Raw genomic sequence first — 8,415 nt, 5'->3', positions numbered from 1 at the left:
GGTAGGGTGGTGTGGGGTGGGGGTGGGGGTGGGGGGATGTTTGGGGGGGTGGTGGAGTGGACTGGAAATACGGTTTCTATTGCACTGTTAACTCTCTACAGAGATGGGCACCATAGCAAATCTATTTTTTTATATAGCATTTTAAGTGAAATACCAACATTGTACATATTTAAGAAAAATGCAGCTATTTTTTCTAATTGAACCAGGACCATATTTTATTCTCAGCCCCCCCCCCCCCCCCCTCCCTGAAAACGTGTTTTTTTTTTTTTTTCGGTTGGGGGGTGGGGGGACACGAGCACTTCATGAGGAAGAGCTTTCTTTTTTTTTTTCTTCTTGATATTTTTATGAGACATTGAAGATGGAATGCATATGCTACACTTCTCCAAGAGGTGAACTTCTTTTTTTTTTCCTTTTTCTTCTCAACTGAACATTGATGCTGACTGTTATTTCACTGCAATGCTGCCTAGAGTTTTTGTATAATATTAATATCAATAATAATTGAATTGTAAAAAAAAAAGAAAAAAGAAAAGTTGAGGTTAAAGATATATATAAAGGCGTGAACTCAGCTTTTTTTTTTTGGAATACATAGTATTGTAGAAATAAACAAATCTGTACGTTTTATTTATTATTTTAACGATTGTGAGTATAGAGCATAAGGACAGAGAATAGCAGAGTATACCAGAAAAAAAAATATTGGGAGATGTCTACTTGAATATTTCTAAAAAGTAAAAAAATTAAAAAAAAATTAAAAAAAAATCAATAAAATAAATAAAAAAGTAAAACATATCAGTGTACATGTTATGTTTACACGTTTTAGCAATAAAGTCTATCTTTTCAACGTGTATGTTGCTTTTACAGCGAGTGTCTATATCCAGGGGGGCGTGTACACTGTAAAAAGTATCATCTGAACATGGTGTCTCGTCGGTCTTGAGTTCTTTCCTTGGAGGAAAAGTCTGCTGAGATGTGGAGGGTCTGTGTTTGAGAAAAACGAGCTCTGAGTAAGTTTCATTGGGGTGAAACTGAGCCACGTTTTATTAAAAAAAAAAAAAAACGATGCCAGACTGATGTTTTTTGCAGCGCACACGCTCCGACATTACTACGCGGTGGAGTCCGAGCCTCGGCGGGCTGCGTGCGGACTGCCTGACGCTCCACGCCGTCACAGTGATTCGAGAAAGGGCTGATTTACTACGCTGCGTAATGCGCAACACATACCTCCGAGAGCCACAGAACTGGCATTCATTTGTCTCAGCCAGAGAGAAGGGAGAGAGAGAGAGAGAGAGAGAGAGAGAGAGAGAGGAGTGGAGAGGTCACGCACATTCATCCGTCTACGCGCGCACACGCTCGTTTCAGCGGGGCTCCGAGGTGTTAACATAATGGGCAAAATATGATTCAGACATTTCAAACAGTGTCGGATGATGAAATAGCTGAGCGTATGCGCGCAAGCCAGGGGCGTCTGGGGTCTGCGCTTTTTTACTCTGGAAGCTCCACACAAGTTCCACTGAGGTATTTGTATAGAGGTGGACTGGAGCAGACCGGCGCCTATTCAAGTCTGACCGCCCTGGAGAGAGACAGGGAGAGAGAGACAGAGAGAGAGAAAACACAAAGCCCATTAAAACAATGGTCAACTGTTTTTTGTTTTGTTTAGTTTTGTTTTTTACGTTAGCAGACTATTAATTGGAGAGCTGCTGTCTGCGCGTTAAAGAGATATGGCCAATTTAAAACGCGCCGGAGACGCGCAGGGAAATTTGAAAAAATACAAATAAATGACAAAAAAATCAAAGCAAAGGAGTCATTTTCTCTAAGTAGAGGGGGGTTAGAGTGTTTATACTATTCTTTAAATACAATCAACGACTTCAGCAGAGCTATGACTAACCGTCTGCCTGTGTAGTATTTCCACTGAGCGCATCTTGTGTGCGTTAAAGTGATTTGTGTGTTTGCGGGCAGAACTGGATTTGACACTTGCCGCCCGGTTATTGTGACAGAACCGCTGAGGGGATTTGGTAAGCGGAGGAGAAGAACGGCAGCATGCCAACAGAAGAGGAGGAGGAGGAGGAGAAGGAGGAGGAAGAGGAGGAGGGGGGCTGCTTTCCTTACTGTCAGCTTCTTTCTTGATGATGTCTCGGGGTTTTTAGAAACTGCGTCTCTGACTCGACGGCGCCACTCAGCCGCCCCCTCTCGACTGCGCAGAATGAGGCACTTTGGGAAACAGTAACCCTTTCAGGCTCTGCCCGGAGAGTATTTTAGAAGCGTGTGAAAGGCAATACGCCGCCCTGGCTCCAGCCAGTTAGGTGCGCACCTTTTAGAAACAGACCCTGCCAGCCAGTCGGATCAGCGGGTTCTCAAAGTGGGGTCCGGGACCTCCAGGTGGTCTTTAAGGGGATTCCAGGGGGTCCTCAGCAAAACGAGGACTAGCTTGATCTCAGCAGAGGGCTTGATTCTTTAGAATAATCTCATAACTTCAATTGTGTGTTACTCATCTCCTCACTGAGAGTGCCAGATGTTACAGTAGGTTGTCTCTTTGTTTTTAAAGGTGCAATATGTAGTTTTGGGAAAGCGTTTTTAAGCAGAAGAGAAAGATATCACCACCTAAACTAACTAAAAACTCAATTTCTTTCATGAGTGAATAAAGGACAACACAATTTCACTTTGTACTATGTTTATATGTGGCAGACCCTGCCACCCCTCCAGCTCGGGACCTAATTTTCCTCTGAAAACAAAACAAAAACATTCACATATTTTATATATTGCCCCTTTAAATCAAATAAAGATGTGAAAAAGTCTTAATTTACGCTCAGTCTGATTAGATAAACTCATCTTTCCTCCAGCCTGTTCCGCCCCAGATCCTCCAAATGAATCCCGCCCTAGAATTAGAAATCTTTCGAATACGCAGTTATTACAGGAGCGTCTAACACGGGAGGTTGTAGGTTAAAAACAGACTGTGTGGTTTTTCTGCGAACACACACACACACACACACACACACACAGGGAAAATTGCCAATCCTCAAACGAGCAACTGTCAAGAGACCCCTGTCCTCACGTCCATGTTGACTATATCACAGCCTCGTGCCATTCATAAAATCTATACCTTCATTCAGTCAGTGAATCAGAGGGTGTCGCCGTGAAATCTCGCTTGATGTGAATTTACGGCCTCTTATGGCTACAGACGGGACCTTTTGATTGACACGGGGAGAGATTCAGAAAATGTCTCCCCATCAGCTCCATCAGAAGGGCCATATGGAGCGCTGACACATCAAAGGAGCGTGTGTTCACATAAAAATGTCGCGACAGCAGCGGCCCCTCTACCCTATCAGTCCACATTCATCAGCACACAGTCCTCAAGTTCGGTTATATTTGGGAGCCTTATATGAAAGATAAAGCACATATTTAGCTGCCTCTAAGGAGATAAAATAAAACGGCCAGGAGACAATTAGGATAGGGCCGGTGGTGGTGGTGGGGGGGAGGGTTTCTGTGGTGAAGATGATGAGGCTCTGTCTTCTGATGAGGGTGAGTTATTATGATGGATTGCGGTCTGATTGGGCTGCGTCAGTGGGTGGGTGGCAGAGGGGGCTGTGGTGACTTTTATTCGAGGGAACATGTGAAAGACACATCCATACCTGCGAGGACACAGCTATACAGTCCAATATAAGTGTGCGCTGATCACACACACACACACACACACACACACACACAGACATATCTTCAGCACGTGTCAGACAGACAGAGAGACGGAGACAAGGGTCTGTGGCTGTAAGTAAGGCCCAAACCCCGTGGTTGTAAAAGCCAGTGAGTCAGCACTGCTGAGGTTATTGATGATGACAGGGTATTAGATGGAGCACTGAGGGGAGGGAGGGCACACACACCACACACACACACACACACATAAGTGGAGTCACCACTGATGATACCCGGCATTCAGTCAGACCACCAACCCCAGCTTGTGGTGTCTGGAGGTGTGTGTGGGCGTCAAGAATTTGTTCATATGTATAAAAACAAGAGATGCGTCTAAGGAGTGTGTGCGTGTGTGCGTGTGTGTGTGCATTGAATGGTCATTCTCTAAACCACCACAAGCCCCCTGATTGGTTAATCACAGTGTACTGTGTGTGTGTGTGTGTGTGTGTGTGTGTGTGTGTGTGTGTGTGTGTGTGCATGTGCGTGCGCGCGCGTGTGTGTGTGTGTGTGTGTGTGTGTGTTGAAGATTGGAAGTCTTCCTCACACACTTCCAGGATTCAGGACGCGCCTAACATCTACCGATCCGTCACCGCGAGAGCTCGCCAGCCTGACCTGGAGTCAGCGGCAGCGGGCACAGAATTCACGACATGCCGTTATATCAACACGGCGGCCATCTTTGTCGGCAAACAACAGGTGACTGTAGTCGGATGACAGGTGATTGTAATCAAACTCCAGTCACCGCCAACGAGCGGCGCTTATGACAATTAAGCAGACTGGAAATGCACGTAATGCCACAAGGAGTCATGAGTGCATCCATCACTCACAGGACTGTATTACTTTAATGTCGATTTCTCACCGCCGGCTGCCGGCTAGTTTCGTGGGATTATCTGTCACATGTGGGAAAGTCTGGCTGGTAACTTTAGTCCCAAGTGTGTGAGGAGCAGCCTGTGATGCCAAGCAGGTCTTATAGTACCTAAAGTTTCACCATGTAGAAATTCAAACAAAAAAAAATAAAATATACAATATTAATGAGGTAATAATACAAACTCAAACGAAATATTAATCTTATCCATAACTGAATAAAGAAGCTTTTCTCAGGGGGAAAAAAAGATCACCAGAACACTGTTTGAAGCTAGACAGATGGCAGGGTCCGCCACATATAAACAAAGTAAAACAGTATGAAACTCTCTTGTCCTTTAAGGTCAGTTTGTTCATTCAGTCATGAAAACAAAGAGTCATTTTTGCCCAAAACTACATAATGCACCTTTAAAATGTGGATAGAACGACCATAGTTGATGAGGCCTCTGCTATCCAGTCTCCTTCGTTTCACCACTTCCCCATACATACAATTATATGTTGTGGCTCCAATCCTCTCGTGCCCAGTTTATCACATTTGTCTATGATGCTCTTGATTTCTTCACATGAGCTGATCTGAAAAGTAATAATCATGTCTATTTGGTGCCGTTTGTGTCCTTGGAGCTCCCATTAAGAAGCCTTGCAGTGAGAGCTCGGCTGCCCTATATGCTCTTACAGTACGCTGCTACCCTTTTAATCAGACGCATAGTGTCAGAGTCACATTTCTGTAGTCATGCTTGCTGATTACTCAGTTTAACTCTTGTTAGATGTAACAGATATTGTAAGCCCAAAGTGAGGCCTAAAAATAGAGCTGTGGGTGGCGTGGCGCTCGCAGGGCTGGGAATAGTGCATATTCTGAGCTCTGTTTCCATGGTTACTTGTGCTTTCTCCCATTGCCAGCGTGGTTCTTGGATTCAGAAAATTGGACCCTTTGCATCAATGGCTGCTGTATTTTTTTATTTTCTTTTTCTATCCCTTTGAGAACGGCCCTAATTTAACTTTTTTATCGTGTTTTTTCCCTCAGCACTCAGGAAACGTTCGTTAAAGTTTGTGGAGCGTGTTCGGTACACGCCGGTGTCACAGACTGCAAATTGTGAACGCCGCGTGCTAAAAATGTATGGACACAAATACGCCATTAACCACGACCGATGCTGCCATCTTTACCTCATCAGACTAAAAAGAATTCAGGCCTGTCTCTGGGATGGGACACAAATTTGAGACAGTTTTTTCGAGCTTCCCCCGCAAACTCACAACACACACACACACACACACACACACACACTGAATCTCAGGACAGACATCAGAGTTGGAGAGCGCTCATCACCAGCCCACACAAACGCTAGGCGTTCCCAGATCGCCCCTGATGCATTATTGGGCCCCGGTCGCCATAACGACACACGCAGGTAAACCCCTCTCTAAGTTGTTTACTTGACTACTCAACTTGACCGTGATTGAGCCGACTCACTTGAGTTTTCCCCCAATTAAAATCTATATTTTCCATATCCATCTCCTCTCAGCTCACTGATTGCTGCTGCACACTCTCTCTCCACACACACACACACACACACACACACACCTAGTCACTCACAGTCTCACAGACACACACACACATACACACACACACCTCCCCCTCACAGCCTGTCCGGCGGCTGTCTCCCAGTACCCCTCTGTGCGCCTAGATGGCATGCTGAGAATGTTTACTTTCGCCACAGTGTGTATTTACAGAGCCTAATAGTTTTTTAGGCCGCAATGGCGCCTCGCTTAGTAACATGTGTACAACCCACCTACTCCCTTACACACACACACACACACACATTCACACATTCACACACACACAGAAAACATACATCGCCCCCACCAAACAACAAATCAAACCTCTGGTATTTGGGGTCTGGCAGTGGCGAGAGGAGCTCTGAGGCAGCTAGGTGACACGAGGAAGCAGCGACATCAGAATACGATGTTACCTCTGCTGTGATTGGAGTGAACGGATCAGATGAAGCTAAAAATACAGCCCGGAGAAGAGAGTGTGTGTGCTGTCAGGGGTTGAATGAATGCACGAAGGGTTTTTGCAATGAATGGACACATGATGTCTTGAATGGTTATGCGTGACATGTGGCAACCAAAGAGATTTGTGAATGTGTGTGCACTACTGTACTGAGGGAGATGAGTGTGCGAGCGTGCTCAGATGAAGCAGATTGCGCAGATGATACAGTTTAAGTGTGATTTCTGATGGCAACTTCTTCCTGGACAGTTTCAAAAATAGATGGGGAGCCTAGTGTTCGTGGTTATGGAAGGCAAAACAAAGGAAGAGGACACAATCAGCCTGGTACAGTGCTTCATTTCACAGGAGCTGTCCTGTCCTTTGCTTTGGTTTTTGTTCCTTGCAACATGTACTTCGCAAAAGCATGACCGTACAGACAATAAAAACTGCAAAGTGCAAGACAGCAATTGTGTGATATGACATGTCAGTTGCTGAGGAGTGTAAAGACATCAGTTTTCTGGTTTTGTTTGCAGAGACTCAAAACATTGGGGAGCCACGATCCAAAGAATTTTACTAGCAGTTGACCCTTCATCCTCCCTTCAGTCCAAAGATTCTTATGTTTCCTGTCCTCGGCTTGTTGTGACATGGTGTTCACTTCTTATTCACGGACAGCAATCTTATGAGACAGAGAGGTCGCGTAGTTTTCCACATCTCGACATCCTGCCTCTGTTATGTGCTTGGTGTTGCCAGCAATACGCTTGATGATCCCTTCCAGAGTCGCATGTAGTTTGGTAAACTTTCGATCTATTATAGCGTTCATTTTCTGTGTGACTTCCTCTGTGAGGCGAAAAGCCAGGTGTTCTTCTTCGCCATTGGCAGCAGTGTGTTCAATAGCTGTAATCTCCATGCTAGTGGTCAGAAGTTGACCCAACTCTACACAAGTTCTGGCCAGGGTCATAGCCAACATTAAAAAGTCCAGAATGAAACAAAAATAACTCCAAAAGGTTTTTTTTGTATCTGGTGGTGGACAGAAACGTGAACCTTTTGGGTTGACATCACGTAATACAGAGTCTACAGTGTAAGGAAATCTCAATCAATCCTCTAGTGTCTTTAAAATAAGTTCCTCATAAGCGTCTAAAATCAAAAGGTAGGACCTTATCTTAGAAAAATGAGTGTAACTACTGTTTTTTCCCTTAAACATGATATCTAATGAATAATTCAGTGCTTTAACAATGAATGAAACAGCTCATACTTATACTGTGTGTTAATAAATGTTTGTCTTGAACTTGATTACATGGATTTTGTTGTGGTGACTTGCACAGGAGAGGAGTGATGTTTACATGGAACCCGAAAATAATAATGAAGAGCATGGTACATTATTTGCACGCAGCCTCGGAGGATAAAGAAAATCCTGCAAACCAGTTCTGTACAGTTTGTCGTCATGTTGGCATACAGTATTTCCAGTGCGCTTCACTTCAGTGGAGTCAGTCGACCGTTACACAGGGTTATTTACATCGTAGGGGATGCAGATGCTTCAATACTGTATCATCAACGGTCATTGATAAGAATCCATGGCAACCGAAGTGACCATCTGTTGAATAACAGGTGCCACTTTCAAGCCATTATGTGCAGTAATGAGACAATTTGGCCGAAAATGGGTTCAGTCTATGTGTTGGTGCAGTGTATTTGCTGCATTTTACACATTAAACCCGGTTTATTGATCAGGAATTTTCTAATTGTACACACTGTGGCTTTAATATTTTGCTTTAAAGGGACAGTTCACCCCAAAATCAGAGACATCTATTTTTCCTCTTACCTGTGGATTGTTTTGTAGTGAGTTTTGGAGAGACTGGCCGCAGAGATTTCCTCCTTCTCTGGAATATAATGGAACTCGGCATGTGTTAAGTATA

This window comes from Sparus aurata, chromosome 20 (assembly GCF_900880675.1).
Source record: "Sparus aurata chromosome 20, fSpaAur1.1, whole genome shotgun sequence".
Classification (NCBI taxonomy): domain Eukaryota; kingdom Metazoa; phylum Chordata; class Actinopteri; order Spariformes; family Sparidae; genus Sparus; species Sparus aurata.
This window is presented reverse-complemented; position numbering follows the sequence as displayed.